This window comes from Nanorana parkeri, unplaced genomic scaffold (assembly GCF_000935625.1).
Source record: "Nanorana parkeri isolate BGI_ZX_2015 unplaced genomic scaffold, ASM93562v1 scaffold1577, whole genome shotgun sequence".
In the NCBI taxonomy this organism is placed as follows: domain Eukaryota; kingdom Metazoa; phylum Chordata; class Amphibia; order Anura; family Dicroglossidae; genus Nanorana; species Nanorana parkeri.
In genome coordinates this window covers 58,960-73,142 of record NW_017307845.1, presented here as the reverse complement: position 1 = coordinate 73,142, position 14,183 = coordinate 58,960, and the positions used below count along the sequence as shown (strand labels likewise).

The 14,183-nt window shown below is 44.8% G+C and overlaps 1 protein-coding gene and 1 long non-coding RNA gene across 2 annotated transcripts in view; both read right to left on the bottom strand.

Moving 5' to 3' along the window:
- Positions 1 to 1,046, bottom strand: part of LOC108798878 — an 11,502-nt gene extending 10,456 nt beyond the window's left edge. Inside the window, exon 1 of the long non-coding RNA XR_001941983.1 lies at positions 1,033 to 1,046. This is a non-coding gene — a long non-coding RNA (uncharacterized LOC108798878). The remainder of the gene's footprint in view (positions 1 to 1,032) is intronic.
- LOC108798877 (protein CLEC16A-like) overlaps positions 1 to 14,183 on the bottom strand; it is a 102,247-nt gene that overhangs the window by 35,078 nt on the left and 52,986 nt on the right. The gene's annotated exons all lie outside the window — the stretch shown is intronic.

Genomic DNA, 14,183 nt, shown 5'->3' with positions numbered 1-14,183 from the left:
CAAGTGGCACACGTGAAGTGGAAGGAGAGATGGTACCAGGAGAAGATTCTACTCCAGTTCTGAATCTACAGACCCTACCAGCAAACAAAGACCACTTGAAGGAACTTCAAGGAACTGCAAGCCCAGAAGAAAAAGAGGCCTGGAAGAAGAAGGGAGCAATTCTAAAGGATGGATTGCTTGAGTGCAACAAGAAGTTTTGCCTACCCAGAAGTCTGTATCCAGCAGTGGTCCAGTGGGCACATGGAGCAGCCCACCTGTCGAAGAACCTTATGAACTCCCTCATCAACAAGTACTATACAGCACCTGGGATCACCACATTGACAAACAACTTTTGCAGATCATGTGCTATCTGTGCCAAGTGCAACCCAGGACGCGCAGAGAAGACACCACAGAAGCATCTTGCAAAACCCCTGTACCCCTTCCAGAGAATACAAATCGACCACATCCAAATGCCAAAGAGTGGGCAGTTTGAGTATGCCCTAGTGGTTGTGGATATGTTCTCTGGTTGGCCAGAAGCTTATGCAGTAACCAACATGATTGCCAAGACCACTGCAAATAAACTTTTAACTGAAATAGTGTGCAGATACGGTGTCCCAGAGGTTATAGAGAGTGATCACGGCCTCAGTAACTAAAGAGGTATGGACAGGTCTAGGGGTCACATTAGCCTTCCACACCCCCTACCATCCGCAGAGTAGTGGGAAAGTAGAAAAGATGAACGGCACTCTGAAGGTCAGAATGCTAAAAATGGCCCAAGAGACTGGTATGAGTTGGTCGGACAGTCTGCCCATTGCCCTATTCAGTGTCAGATACACACCAAGGGGAGAACACTCCCTGCCCCCTTATGAAATCCTGTTTGGTTCAGCCCCCAGACTTGGTTGTTATTTTTCACAGCAATTGCAACTACAATCTGATGTGTTAACTAATTATGCAACCACATGGTCACGAGAATTAACCCGAATCCATGTCTAAGTGTTTTCTTCCATTCCAGATCCTGAATTAGATACAGGAACACACAAGCTGGTCCCTGGTGACTGTTCTTGGTGAAGAAATTTGTGCGAAAAACATACCCTCGAACCGAGATATGACGGTCCTTTCCAGGTCCTCCTAACAACCGCCACATCAGTAAAGGTGGCCGGGAAGAACTCGTGGATACACGCCTCCCACTGCAAGAAGGTCTCTGAGGCTGAGGAGACCGAGGGGAACAAACCATGATCCTTTATCTCCTTTTTGGCCACATTTAACTTCCACCCTTGAAAATACTCACCTGCCCTACCCAATAGAGCAAAATGGTATACAATAGGATATGGGGAAGGGTACATCTGTGTCACCAAGGGGTCATGGGGAAGGAATTGTGATTATTGGGGAGCAGCGGCCTGGAATACAGGGACACCCTGGGGGTATAAACCCCAGCCAGCCTATGACAGTAAAGATAATAAAGGAGAGCCCTTGCTGACCCGTCTCACTCTCACCAAGCCAGGGGCCGGTATGACACTTGTTCTGAATATACGAAACATTTAGGTACAGTCCCACATTTAGGTACAGTGCCACTAAATATACCCGCGGAGGCAGAAGAGTGTTTCCTAAGCCTTTTCACCCAATATCTCCACTAATCACTCAGCATGTGAGCGGTGGAAGGCAGAGTACCCTGTTATAACCAGGGCACCCAAACCAGGAGAAGGCATCACAAGATATCCTGGGGATTACACCTGTTGCACTCGCCATGTAGGGGAGGGAAGGCATCTGGGCAACTTCTAAAAAGGGTATTGCGCCTCTTATAGCAGTTTTTTTTGATTCCCATGATCACTGTCAATAAGAACGTAGATTGGATATATTACGTCTATTACAACCAGCAGCGTGAATTATACCAGAGATGCGCTGCAGGGAATTGCTGACCAATTAGGCCCCACCTCTTACATGACATTCCAAAACAGGATGGCCCTAGACATGATTCTAGCGGAGAAGGGGGTGTTTGCAGCAGGTTCCTGTGCCTTCAATCATTTTTCACATACATCCCAGACAACACTGGCCCAAATGGTAAAGTAACCCTAGCCATTAAGAAGCTAGAAGACCTGTCAGTGGAACTAAAGAAGAATTCAGGGATCACAGACCCATGGGACCAATATTTTAATTGGATGACAGGATGGCAGAAAGCATTAGCCCAAGTAGGTGTGGTGATTCTCATTGTTCTGACCTTTATCAGCATAGTAGTCTGGTGTGTGATCCCCTATGCCAGAAAATTAATGGGCAAAGTGGTGGATGAGAGTACTTTGACCCCAACCATGATACAGGTAGAAGAGGACACCTACCTGAGTGATGACGAGAAACCATATTCCCCGTTACGATCCTTGTCCCCCCAAATATAATGTTATAACACCTTAGGTCAGTAAGAGTAGGGACAGAGACCACCTGACCGTTCACACTTACATGTTGGGACCAGAGGTGGATTAGCCCCTCGGATGGCCCCTACACATGTAAAGAAAAGAGTTCCGGGGTGTGTGCCAGGTGATAGGGTAAGGGATAGAAAAATGAAAATGTATCTACATAGAAATAGCCATTTTAGGGGGGACTGTAATGGATGTGGTTAAGTGACTATGATAAAAATGCCTATTTCAATATATATTGTAATATATATATATCCCCCCCCCCTATGAGAAGTACGCAGTAGAAATAGAAACCAAGATGGCGCCTCCAGGAGAAACAACACCCAAGACGAGACGTCAGCATCCGGGAAGGAGGTTACGCTTTAATTAATCAGTCCAATTATAACCTAGAAAACTATCGCAAACGCTATGTTTACATATACACTATCAGCTGCCTATATAAAACACAACAATGCGGAACAATAATAAAGAAGTATTTTTACTCTCACTCTCGGTGTCAGCGTGTTTTATTTCTTCACTGATAGTGTGCACACTTTGTACTGAATTTGGCCCAGGGACAGCTATATGTCGGATTCTTGATGTCCGAGTCCTTAACAATCCTAGATCAGGTAAGAATGAGACAACATTCCTCTCGCAAAACTCCAGCAACTGGTCTCCTCAGTTCTCAGACATTTACAGAGTGTTGTTAAAAGAAGAGGGGATGCTGCACCATGGTAAATATGGCCCTGTCCAAACTTTTGTGAGACATGATGCTGCCATCAATTTCAAAATTATCTTATTTTTTCCTAAAATGGTAAATTTTCTCCGCTGAAACATTTGATATGTTTTCTATTTTGTATTGTGAATAAAGTATGGGTTTATGAGATTTGCAAATCATTGCATTCTGTTTTTATGAAGATTTTACACAGCGTCCCAATTTTTTTGGTTTTGGGGTTGTATTAAAGGGAACCAGGATATGAACAGAGCCATACATTGATCACTTGTACCACAGTGAATGCAAATATTTGTATACCTATGTTAGAATATAAGTAACAATACTAATAATGTTTATAGGGTATTATTCATATAGGGATTATGTATGGATGTGAAGAACATAAGTGATGATTGATTTTCTATATATTTATTTGTTCAGTTTAGCAATATATGCAAGCAGACTAAAGTCCATGGTTTTAGTGGTCTGGAAAGAAGTAATACTAGAAGTTATTTCCAGCACATATGTTATTCATCAATCATGATGGTAGAGATGGCTAGAACCTCCCACATTCCTAATTACTGAGGAAAACAGTGTGAGGGTTGCTTTGTAGAATATTTTAATTTAACGGGGTCTATTCATAAGCTGCCGAGGGCAGCCAAGTGAACAACCGACCCCAAGTGAAGTGAGCCGAACACTGTTCGGCTATTCACTTCAGGCTTGTATGGCTGATTTCAGCCGTATATCGGCTGAAATCAGCCGTACATCGGCTTGCTTCGCATGGCTTCGGGTTGGCCGAACATGCTCAGCATGTTCGACCGACCCGAAGAAGGAGTTAGACTCAGCCGATCCAACATCCGGCTTATTCTTATAGATGCCGAACAGCAGTGAGTAAATAGCTGTTCTGCTCGGCTGTTCTGCTTGGACCTCAGGAGGGACCGAGCAGTACAGAAAAATTGTTTAAAAAGTACAAAAAAATAAATTGAAAAGGATTGTGCGGAGCTAGCAATGACAGCGAAGCGCTCAACTGTTTTCTATTGTCCGGCGGTTCTGCTGCAGTTGGACCTGTACGGGCTATTGTGAATAGCCCGTACAGCAGCCCTTCGGTTCGACTGAACCGAAGGGGTCCTGGGGCCGAAGCTAGCCGAAGGATCAGCCGAAGCTACGGCTAGATCCTTCGGCTGCTTCGTGAATAGACCCCAAAGTTTATAAAGTGTTTACAAACAATGAATGATATCTCTTTACTGTAATATTTATTGATTACGTTATTCATATAAGAAAGAACATTGAATTATGTATAAATATTGATACATGCAACATTATATGATTTATATGATAGTTGAATGCATTTTAACTCATAGTTAAGACAAGGGAAAAGGTGGGGGCATTCCTCCAATCCCCCTACTCCTACTAGTGCTCTAAAGCTGGCCATACACCACAGACTTTCGGCTTGCGATGGTTGTAAGGTAATTTAAAAAAGTACGATCTGCCCATCTTGGACAGGCAGATCGTACTTGCGATCATCGCAAGCTAGCCCCGCTGAGGGGCGGACTTCCGATGACTGCAATGCTGAACGGGCAGTGTGCACTTGCGCACACCAGCCCGTGCAGCATTTGTCTTATGAGCAGGCCACAAACCCGCCGAAAATTGTACGATTCTCGGCGGGTTTTCAAACATGCCGGTAAGACAAAAGACGTGCGACCGTACAGTAGAAACGGTCGCACGCCTTCCATACACCTGCCGATTATCGTACGATCGTGGGATTTCCCGCGATGATCGTACGATAATCGGTAGGTGTATGGGCACCTTAAGAGTTTCAGATTTCAGCTGAGGACTATATGTCCCAGAGCTGCTATGTTTTAAACAGCTACTCATGGCAGAAGGCCGGGACATTCTCACAAAGGAAAAAAGGGACCTATTCTCACATGCTAGAGCTTTCTTACATACATTTGACACAATTAAGACACACACACACTAAACTTTTACAAGAACTTACTTATACATTTACATAACTATTTTTATATTTTGTTTCATGCCATTTATCATGTAATCATTTGTAACTTTGTAATTAAACACATTTTTTAGTTTTATGCAAGAACGGAAGCAATTTTCTCTTTTGAACTTCTTCCACCCTATATCTTCTAGACAAAAGAATATGATATTAAAAAGTCATATTTAATAACCTATTTAATAGGGATGCACCAATATAATTTTTTCAAGACCGAGTACAAGTACTGATTCTTTTTCTTAAGTACTCGCCGATACCAATTACTGATACCTTCTTTTTTGTGTCATGTGACAGTTGTTTTTAAAACAATACAGACTAATCATTTTAGGACAGTGGTGGAGCACCAGGGCTCAATCACAGCTGCAAACGCTGCACACCTGGTAGTTCTGCCACTGGCTCCAAGCTGTAGAGGAACTACAAATCCCTGCAATACATTGTACAGCAATGCAGAATAATATGAAGCTACATATTCTGTGTTGCTCACCAGGTTTATGTGACATCTCAGGAGGCTGTGCAGGGTCTGACCAGGGCTGTGTGTGGGTCTGACCAGGGCTGTGTGCAGGTCTCACAATGGCTGTACAGGTCTCACCAGGGCAGCGTGTGGCAGGTCCCCCAATGGCTGTGCGGGCAGCGGGAAGGAGGAGCAGGAGATATGTGGCCAGACCAGTGCTGTACACAGCCGCCACAAGGTCCCTAGTAGGCTGCCGTGAGGTCCCCAGCAAGCGTGAGATCTTACGGCAATCAAAGTCATTTAAAATTTTAAAGTTACGGTATCAGCTTTAAGTATAAGGGCTTTTTCACGAGTACGAGTGAAAATACTAGTATAAGTATCGGTGCAACCCTACTATTTGCTACTGCTTGCAAGGATTGAAGTGAGAGGTTACAATATGTTTCTGTGTATTTTGCGATAACCTCAATATTATTTTTCTATGATAATAACAGCACTAACTAAAAAAACCAAAAGATATGAGTCTATCCAACCCTGTTATTTCATTTTTGGGTCAATGCTGGCAGTCTCCCTCCAGGTTATTTGAAAGAATCTGGCAGTTAGGATTTCTACAAACCTTTTCCCACCTGGCACAGACACAATATAACGAGGCATGACTATCATAGCTGGTTTAAAGGAGAATGCGGGGGGAAGATTTTCCTTACCCTTGCAGTGCGGGGATAGCCTCTTAGACCGGTCCTTCTGCCTGCCTCCTCCGCTGCAGTGATGTTATGCCCCTCTGCATCCTTACGTCCTATACACAGTGTATTGGATGTGATTACTCACAGGATTTTAGACTGCTAAGGAGAGTAGGGGGAGCGAGGAGGTATCGGTCTTAAAGCAGGTCAGCTCTCAGGATCGTGTGAGTATAACTTTGTTGTTTTTTAACCAAGAAAAAAACGAGCACTTAACCCTGCAGTGTGGGGGGTAGTCACACTGCAGAGGTTAAGGAACATTTTCCCTGGAGTTCTGCTTTAACATTGATGAGGTGCCTTGCTCTGCTTTGTAATACACACAGCAGTAGGTAAAAAAAAGTCTGGTGAAGAGATCTCACTGCTTCCCAGAACCTTGTGTTTTGTGCTTCAACCATTCTACATGAGAAAACCATTTTTTTTTAGTGGACTGAGCTATTAAGTTTCTGAAGTCATCAATACTAAGCTACAATATCTAAAAATTTTCGAAGGACGCCTGCTCAGATCTAGAGAGCTCCCGGCCGGCCGTTTTTTTATTACGGCCGGCCTGGAGGTAGTTAAAACCTCAAAGTAAAAATCTGTTGCAAGACTACTATTTGCCAATTTTCTCCTTCCAATCTGGAAGGAGAAATCCAATCTTACAATTCCGGTAACGCGTTCATCATCTCCGAGCATGACGTGAGGAGAGCCCTCAGGAGAGTGCACACCAGGAAAGCAGCAGGACCAGACGGAATCTCAGGTTGAGTCCTCAGAGCCTGCGCTGACCAGCTAGCACCCGTGTTCACAGTAATATTCAACCTCTCCTTAAACCAGTCGGTAATCCCCACGTGCTTTAAAGAGTCCATCATTGTTCCTGTCCCGAAGAAAACCCATCCTGCTTCCCTCAATGACTACCACCCTGTAGCCCTGACCTCAGTAGTGATGAAGTGCTTTGAGAGACTGGTCAGAGACTTCATCATCCCTTCACTGCCAGACACACTAGATCCACTACAGTTTGCTTACCGGCCAAACCGCTCAACAGATGATGCCATTACTCCTTTCACACATCACTCACTCACCTGGACACTAGAAAGGGCAATTATGTCAGAATACTGTTTGTTGACTACAGTCCAGCGTTCAACACTATAATTTCCTCCACACTCACCACCAAGCTGAAACACCTGGGACTCAGCCACGTTATGTGTCAGTGGATCTCCAACTTCCTAACTGGCAGACCACAGGCAGTAAGGATGGGCAGACATGTCTCAGCCTCAGCACTGGAGCCCCTCAGGGTTGTGTTCTGAGCCCCCTGCTGTACTCACTGTGCACATATGACTGTATGGCCACTACCAACTCCACCACCATCATCAAGTTTGCTGACGACACCGTTGTGGTCGGACTGATCTCCGGCAACAATGAGACGGCCTACCAGGAGGAGATTAGGAATCTGGAGAACTGGTGCCAGAGGAACAACCTCCTCCTTAACGTCAGCAAGACAAAGGAGCTGATAGCGGACGTCAGCAAAAAGCAGGAGAGGAACTACCAGACCCCCATGATCAACGAGAGCCCAGTGGAGAGAGTGGACAGCTTCAGATACCTCGGTGTCCACATCACGCAGGACCTGTCATGGTCCTGTCACATCAACACCGTGGTGAAAAAGGCTCGGCAGCGTCTCTCCCACCTCAGACGCTTGAGAGACTTTAGACTGCCCGCTAAGGTGCTTAGGAACTTTTACTCCTGCACCATAGAGAGCATCCTGACGGGAAACATCACAACCTGGTTTGGGAACAGCACCATGCAGCACAGACAAGCTCTTCAGAGGGTGGTACGATCAGCTGAGAGCGTAATCCGTACCAAGCTCCCTGACCTGAACTTATTTTACAACAAGCTGTGCTGGACCAAGGCCAGGAAGATCGTGAAGGACCTCAGCCATCTCAACAATGGACTTTTCTCTCTGTTCAGGTCAGGGAAGCGCTTCTGCTCCCTGAAGGCCAACACAGAGAGACTGAGGAGAAGCTTCTTCCCGCAGGCTATACGGTCTTTCAACCAGATCTCCACATAGACTCTACTGACCAGACTAATGTTTTTTTACACTCACACTTAATGCACATCTGCACTTTAAAGAATGGACAATACACTGCTGGTCATCACTTTATTTAACTCACCCCGTACTGCTGCTGTTTGCACTCGCACACTTTACATACCGATACACTTATATAGTTGGTATTTATTTATTAAGTTGTATTTGCATTTTGATTTTAATTCTAATTTTAATTTAATTTAATTTATTTTTTTCATTCATACTTATATTCTATTTTGTGTAAATGTAAATGTTTTTTACAGTCGTGTAAGCATTTCACTGCATATCATACTGTGAACGATTATGTATGTGACTAATAAATCTGAATCTGATCTGACAAAGCTTAGTGCAATTTTGCCAAGAACAAGTAAAAATTACATGATCCAGGTGTAAAAACCCAGTACAAGCCTAATCCAAAATTGTAATTGCAGTCAAAACTAATTGAAGCTAGTATTAAATAATTATGTTTATTCTACTCTATATATATGAAGCTGCACTCCTGATGGTACTAGAACTTGAAATAATAGGTGGGTGGTTGAAGTGATCAGATGCCGCCACACCAAAACCAGATCAAGGGATACACCAGCACTCCAGACATGTAATTGTGTCTCACAAATTTTTGAATTTATAAATATAGCCTTAAGAAAGGAACCATGTGAACCCTTGAAACTTTGGTAAATATCACAGGTCCCTAAATGGTGGACCGAGGCCAAAAGGTCAAAAGCCCATTTCAAAGCCCATTTCGTGTGCACCTTACTGTATAACTGGTAACAAATTGTTGAGTGCGTTTGTCGTTTGTTTTGCTTGACCGATTTGGTGCAGCGACGCATGGGGTTTCTCAGCTGCCATTAGGATGTGCGGGATCCCTTGTGTGTTTCTGTGCCTTTAAGGAGGTTGGGCGTCCTCCTGACAAACATGCACCCAATTTGATATCTTCTGCCCCCATGTGCTCCAGTTTAGAGTTAGGACCGCACTATAAGAGGTGCCTTGGCGCGGCAGTGCGGCTTTCACATCCTCTGCAGAAGACGTGTATCCAAACCTCTGTCATTATCCTTAGTGGTGAGACAAGTTGTTTTACATGCTGGTTTGTGAGTGTGCCATGATGCCTTTCTGCTGTTTTACTGTTCAAAGCCCATTTCGTGTGCACCTTACTGTATAACTGGTAACAAATTGTTGAGTGCGTTTGTCGTTTGTTTTGCTCTTCTTTTGACCTGACACAATGGGCACACACTCCTACTCACTCGGATGGCAACATATTAGATCTTGTGTTCTCCCCCCTATGCACTCCTTGCAACCTCTCCAACACCCCTTTTCCTCTCTCAGACCACAACCTTTTCAGTTTCATGCTCACCCTGTCCCCAACCCTGAATCCCTCTAATCAGCACACGGTTACCCGGAGAAACCTTCACCACTTCAACCCTTCTCTTCTCTGCTACTGACTACCTCTATTACAAAATCTCACTCCTGCCCTGCCCTGGTTTCTATTGTCTTCAAAAGCTCACTCTCATCCTCCCTAGACACCTTGGCTCCTCTCACTACACACAGACTTTGGTCACATCCACTACAACCATGGCAAACAGAAGAAACCAAAAATCTTAATACCTGCGCTCTTGAGCGAGTGTGCCATAAAACTAGGTCTCTGCAAGACATCACCCTGTATAAAGCTGCCCTCCTAAAATATAATTCCTCCCTCCATGCTGCCAAAAAGACTTATTTTGTCACTCTCATTAACACACTCTCATCCAGTCCTCATCAGCTCTTTTCTACTTTTAACTCTCTACTATGTCCCCCACCGCCCTCACCCACTTACTCATTTACTGCTCAGGACATTGCCATTTATTTAAAAAACAAGACAGATGCAATTCGTTATGAGATTTTCATTGTCCAGTCACCTTCCCCAATTAATGTACCAGACCCACTATCACATTTGTTACTTTCCTCTTTTGACTGTCACTACAGCACAAGTTATAAAGCTTTTCTCTGACACCTGCCCTGTTCCCTCAACACTACTCTTATCACCCTCTTGCTCTATCCTACACTCTCTTACTCACATTTTCAATCTGTCTCTGCACTGGTCACCCTAATACCTAAAAAACCCTCACTGAACACAACTAATCTTAATCTCAGACCAATCTCCTGACTCCCATTCACCAAACTCCTAGAATGCCAAATCTACAACTGCCTGTGTTTCCCCCTCACCGGTAACCTTTTCAACCCCTTACAGTCCGGCTTTCGCCCCCAACACTCCACTGAAACTGCCTTCCTAAAACTCACTAATGACTTACTAACTGCTAAAAACACTACCACTACTCCTTACTATTGCTATTAGACCTTTCTGCTGCTTTGGACACATCTGACCACCCGCTACCCCTCAAAAAACTCCACTCACTTGGCCTCAAGACTCTGCTCTCTCATGCTTCTCCTCCTGCCTATCTAAGCGCTCCTTTAGGGTCACCTACAAATTAGCTCCCCCTCTTCTCTTCCTCTTTTTGTAGGGATCCCCCAATGCTCTGCTCTTGGATCCCTTCTCTTCCTCTATCTACACCATCTCCCTTGGTCAGTTGATACCTTCGCACGGCTTCCAATACCATCTCTATGCCGATGACACACAAATATATCTCCCCACTCCACAACTCACTCCCTCACTTTCCTTGCGCATCACTACTTTACTGACACATCAGTCTGAATGTCACAACACTTCTTAAAAGTCAAACTTTCAAAAACTGAGCTCATGATATTTCCTCACCGTGTGCAACTTTCCCCAACTTTTCAAATCCTGCCGCCTTTACCTTCATAACATCTCCAAAATATGACCCTTCCTAACCAATAAAACCACAAAGCTACTCATCCACTCACTTATCTCTCTTTGCTATTGAAACTCCCTCCTCACTGGCCTACCTCTACACAGGCTATCCCCCGTTCAGTGGTTGAAACCGCCCTCTGCCAATCCCTCCACTGGCTTCCAATCGCCCAAAGAATAAACATCAAAGTATTAACAGCCACTTACACAGCCATCCACAACTCTGCCCCCAGCTATTCTCCAACCTTGTCTCAAATTATTACCGCAGCTGTCCCCTCTGCTCCTCCCAAGACTTCCTACTCTCTAGCTCACTCATCAACACCTCTCATGCTTGCCTCCAGGACTTCTCTAGAGTTTCTCCCATCCATTGGAACTCCTTACCTTACCTGTCCTTCTATCTCCTACTCTGCCTGCCTTTGTAATATATTTACGCGGTATTCTTTCGGAAACGGAGTCCAGAGCTGCATACTCCCCAATCAGCTCCGTGGCATCACTCTGCTCTTCCTCTCTAGCCGGTAAGTTTGAAATACTCAGTGTTCATGCAATGCAGCAACGCTGAGTATTTCCACTCCATGGACCCCACCATTTGCCATCCTGGTTGTAAAACTTGTATACTTACCTCACCACTCACCATCCTGGGTATATGACCAGCATACTTACCTCAATGCTATTCATCCTGAAAGAGCAAGTCTAAGGAACACCTGGATTGCAGTATTTTCCCTTGTGCATTCGATGTAGACTCTCATTTAGTTAAATCGCAGCAACTTCCCTTGTGTACTCTGCGTGGACTCTCAGATTAGCAAAAATCACAGCAAAATCCTGCTTGAATGCAGCGAGGAAGTCTTGACTCAGCTAAATGCAAGTATGTACATTCATTTAGATATAGCAGCAGACTGTTACAGTGATATACAGAACACTGAGATTATTATTGCTTGTCAAACAGTGAGGTATTCCAAAATCGCTTGTTAGACTAGCCTATTTATGCATACGCCATATCTTCCCAGAAATAACAATGTGGCTTCTCATTGGTGTGTTGCACCTGTGGACTTATAAATCTATCCATTAAGGACTTACAAGCATACATACAAGCTGAACTTGCTATTTTGTAAAGAGGTTGTATGAAGGAATAAAGTCTGCCAGCATATCCTATACTTTAACTCTTCTGAGTTTGGACTACTACTGGGAAAACCTGTTTCACATCAGTACTGTTGGGTCTCATTTTTATCCTATTCCTGCAAGTATCCTGTAGTAGCAGGACAATCCACGGTTGTTATCTGCTAAGAATTTTAGTCTCGTTACAGCCTTTAGGTGATCCCTAAAGACTCATCTCTTCAGGGAAGCCTATCCCACCTCAACCTAACCACTGTACTATCACTTTCTCAAACAATTAATCTCCACACAACTACCACCTTGAGATGAGAGAGCCCGCCCGGTTCCATCGACATGCAGAGGCTCCCGCTCCTCCATCATCCAGTCGTGGCATCGGATTTGGAGGAGAGCAAGGAGGAGGCCGATACCATCAGAGGATAAGAAAGGTCTGGGACACAGGGAGTTAACAGGGAGATCAGGAGCAGCAGGTGCATAGAGATAAGGTAAGTGAAGCACCCCTCTTCAAAAAAGGAAAATGCATGCTCCAAAAAAAATCATCGTTTTAAAAAAAATACTGTTGTCAGGGCCCAGTCACACTATAAAGAGTGCGTTCCAGTGCGTTTTGCCTCTGGAACACAACCCGGCCAGCTCACTTTCTTTTGGGATGGGAGGGGGCGTGGCGGTGCCATGAAGTCAATAGCACCACAGCCACCACCCGCCACGGGATCGCCGGCACCCAAACGCATGGAATATTAGTGCTTGCGCATTGGTCCAGTGCAATCTGCAAAAATACTGGACCGAAATGCAAACACCACGTGTTTGGGTGCTGGCAATCGCACTGCGGGCCGGCGGCGTGGCGATGGTGCTATTCACTTCAATGCACCGTCACGCCCCCTCCACCCCAAAAACAAAGTGATGCACTGGAACGCACTCTTTATAGTGTGAATGGGCCCTCATTGTTTACATCTGCTGCTAAAAATGTTCTATGTAAAAAAATCCAGCTGCCCAATACCAGTGAGCAAATGGTTCTAAATGCTTCTGTGCTGTCACATATAACGCATGCCATGCCACCCCATACTGTGTGATAGGAAAGCAGGATTAAGTGCGTTATTTACTACTGAACTGTGTGCTTCTTTCTGCTCTCTGCCCTCTGTGCGTTCTTTACTTCTGCCCTCTGTGCGTTACTTCCTCCCTCTGCGCGTTACTTCTGCCCGCTGCGCGTTCCTTACTTCTGCCCTCTGCACGTTCCTTACTTCTGCCCTATGCTCGTTCCTTACTTCTGCCCTATGCTCGTTCCTTACTTCTGCCCTATGCGCGTTCCTTAATTCTGACCTCTGCGCGTGACTTACTTTTGCCCTCTGCGCGTGACTTACTTTTGCCCTCTGCGCGTGACTTACTTTTGCCCTCTGCGCGTGACTTACTTTTGCCCTCTGCGTGTGACTTACTTTTGCCCTCTGCGCATTACTTACTTTTGCCCTCTGCGCGTTGCTTACATCTTACCCCTGCACTCTGTGCGTTGCTTACATCTTAGCCCTGCACTCTGTGCGTTGCTTACATCTTACCCCTGCACTCTGTGCGTTCCTTACTTCGGACCCCTGCACTCTGTGCGTTGCTTACATGTTACCCCTGCACTCTGTGCGTTCCTTACTTCGGACCTCTGCACTCTGTGCGTTACTTCCATAGGGTCAGGGTTTTGTGTATAGTTATATGTAGAATTTAGATATGAGACAGAAATGGCTGCTGGAATTAAAAACGCTTGTCCTAAAATATGCAATTTATGCAGTTAATTTTGAATTATTGTTTGCATTTTATGTTATTATGTGCAGGGCTTGAAAAATTTTAGGGTGTCTCACCAGTCAGTCAAAAATGTCACCAGTCAGCATGACCAGACTATCGGCCTTGCAATTTATGGTAAAAAATTTTGGGGACACATAGAGCTTTCTTTTGGTGGTATATAATCACCACTGGGGGGGGGG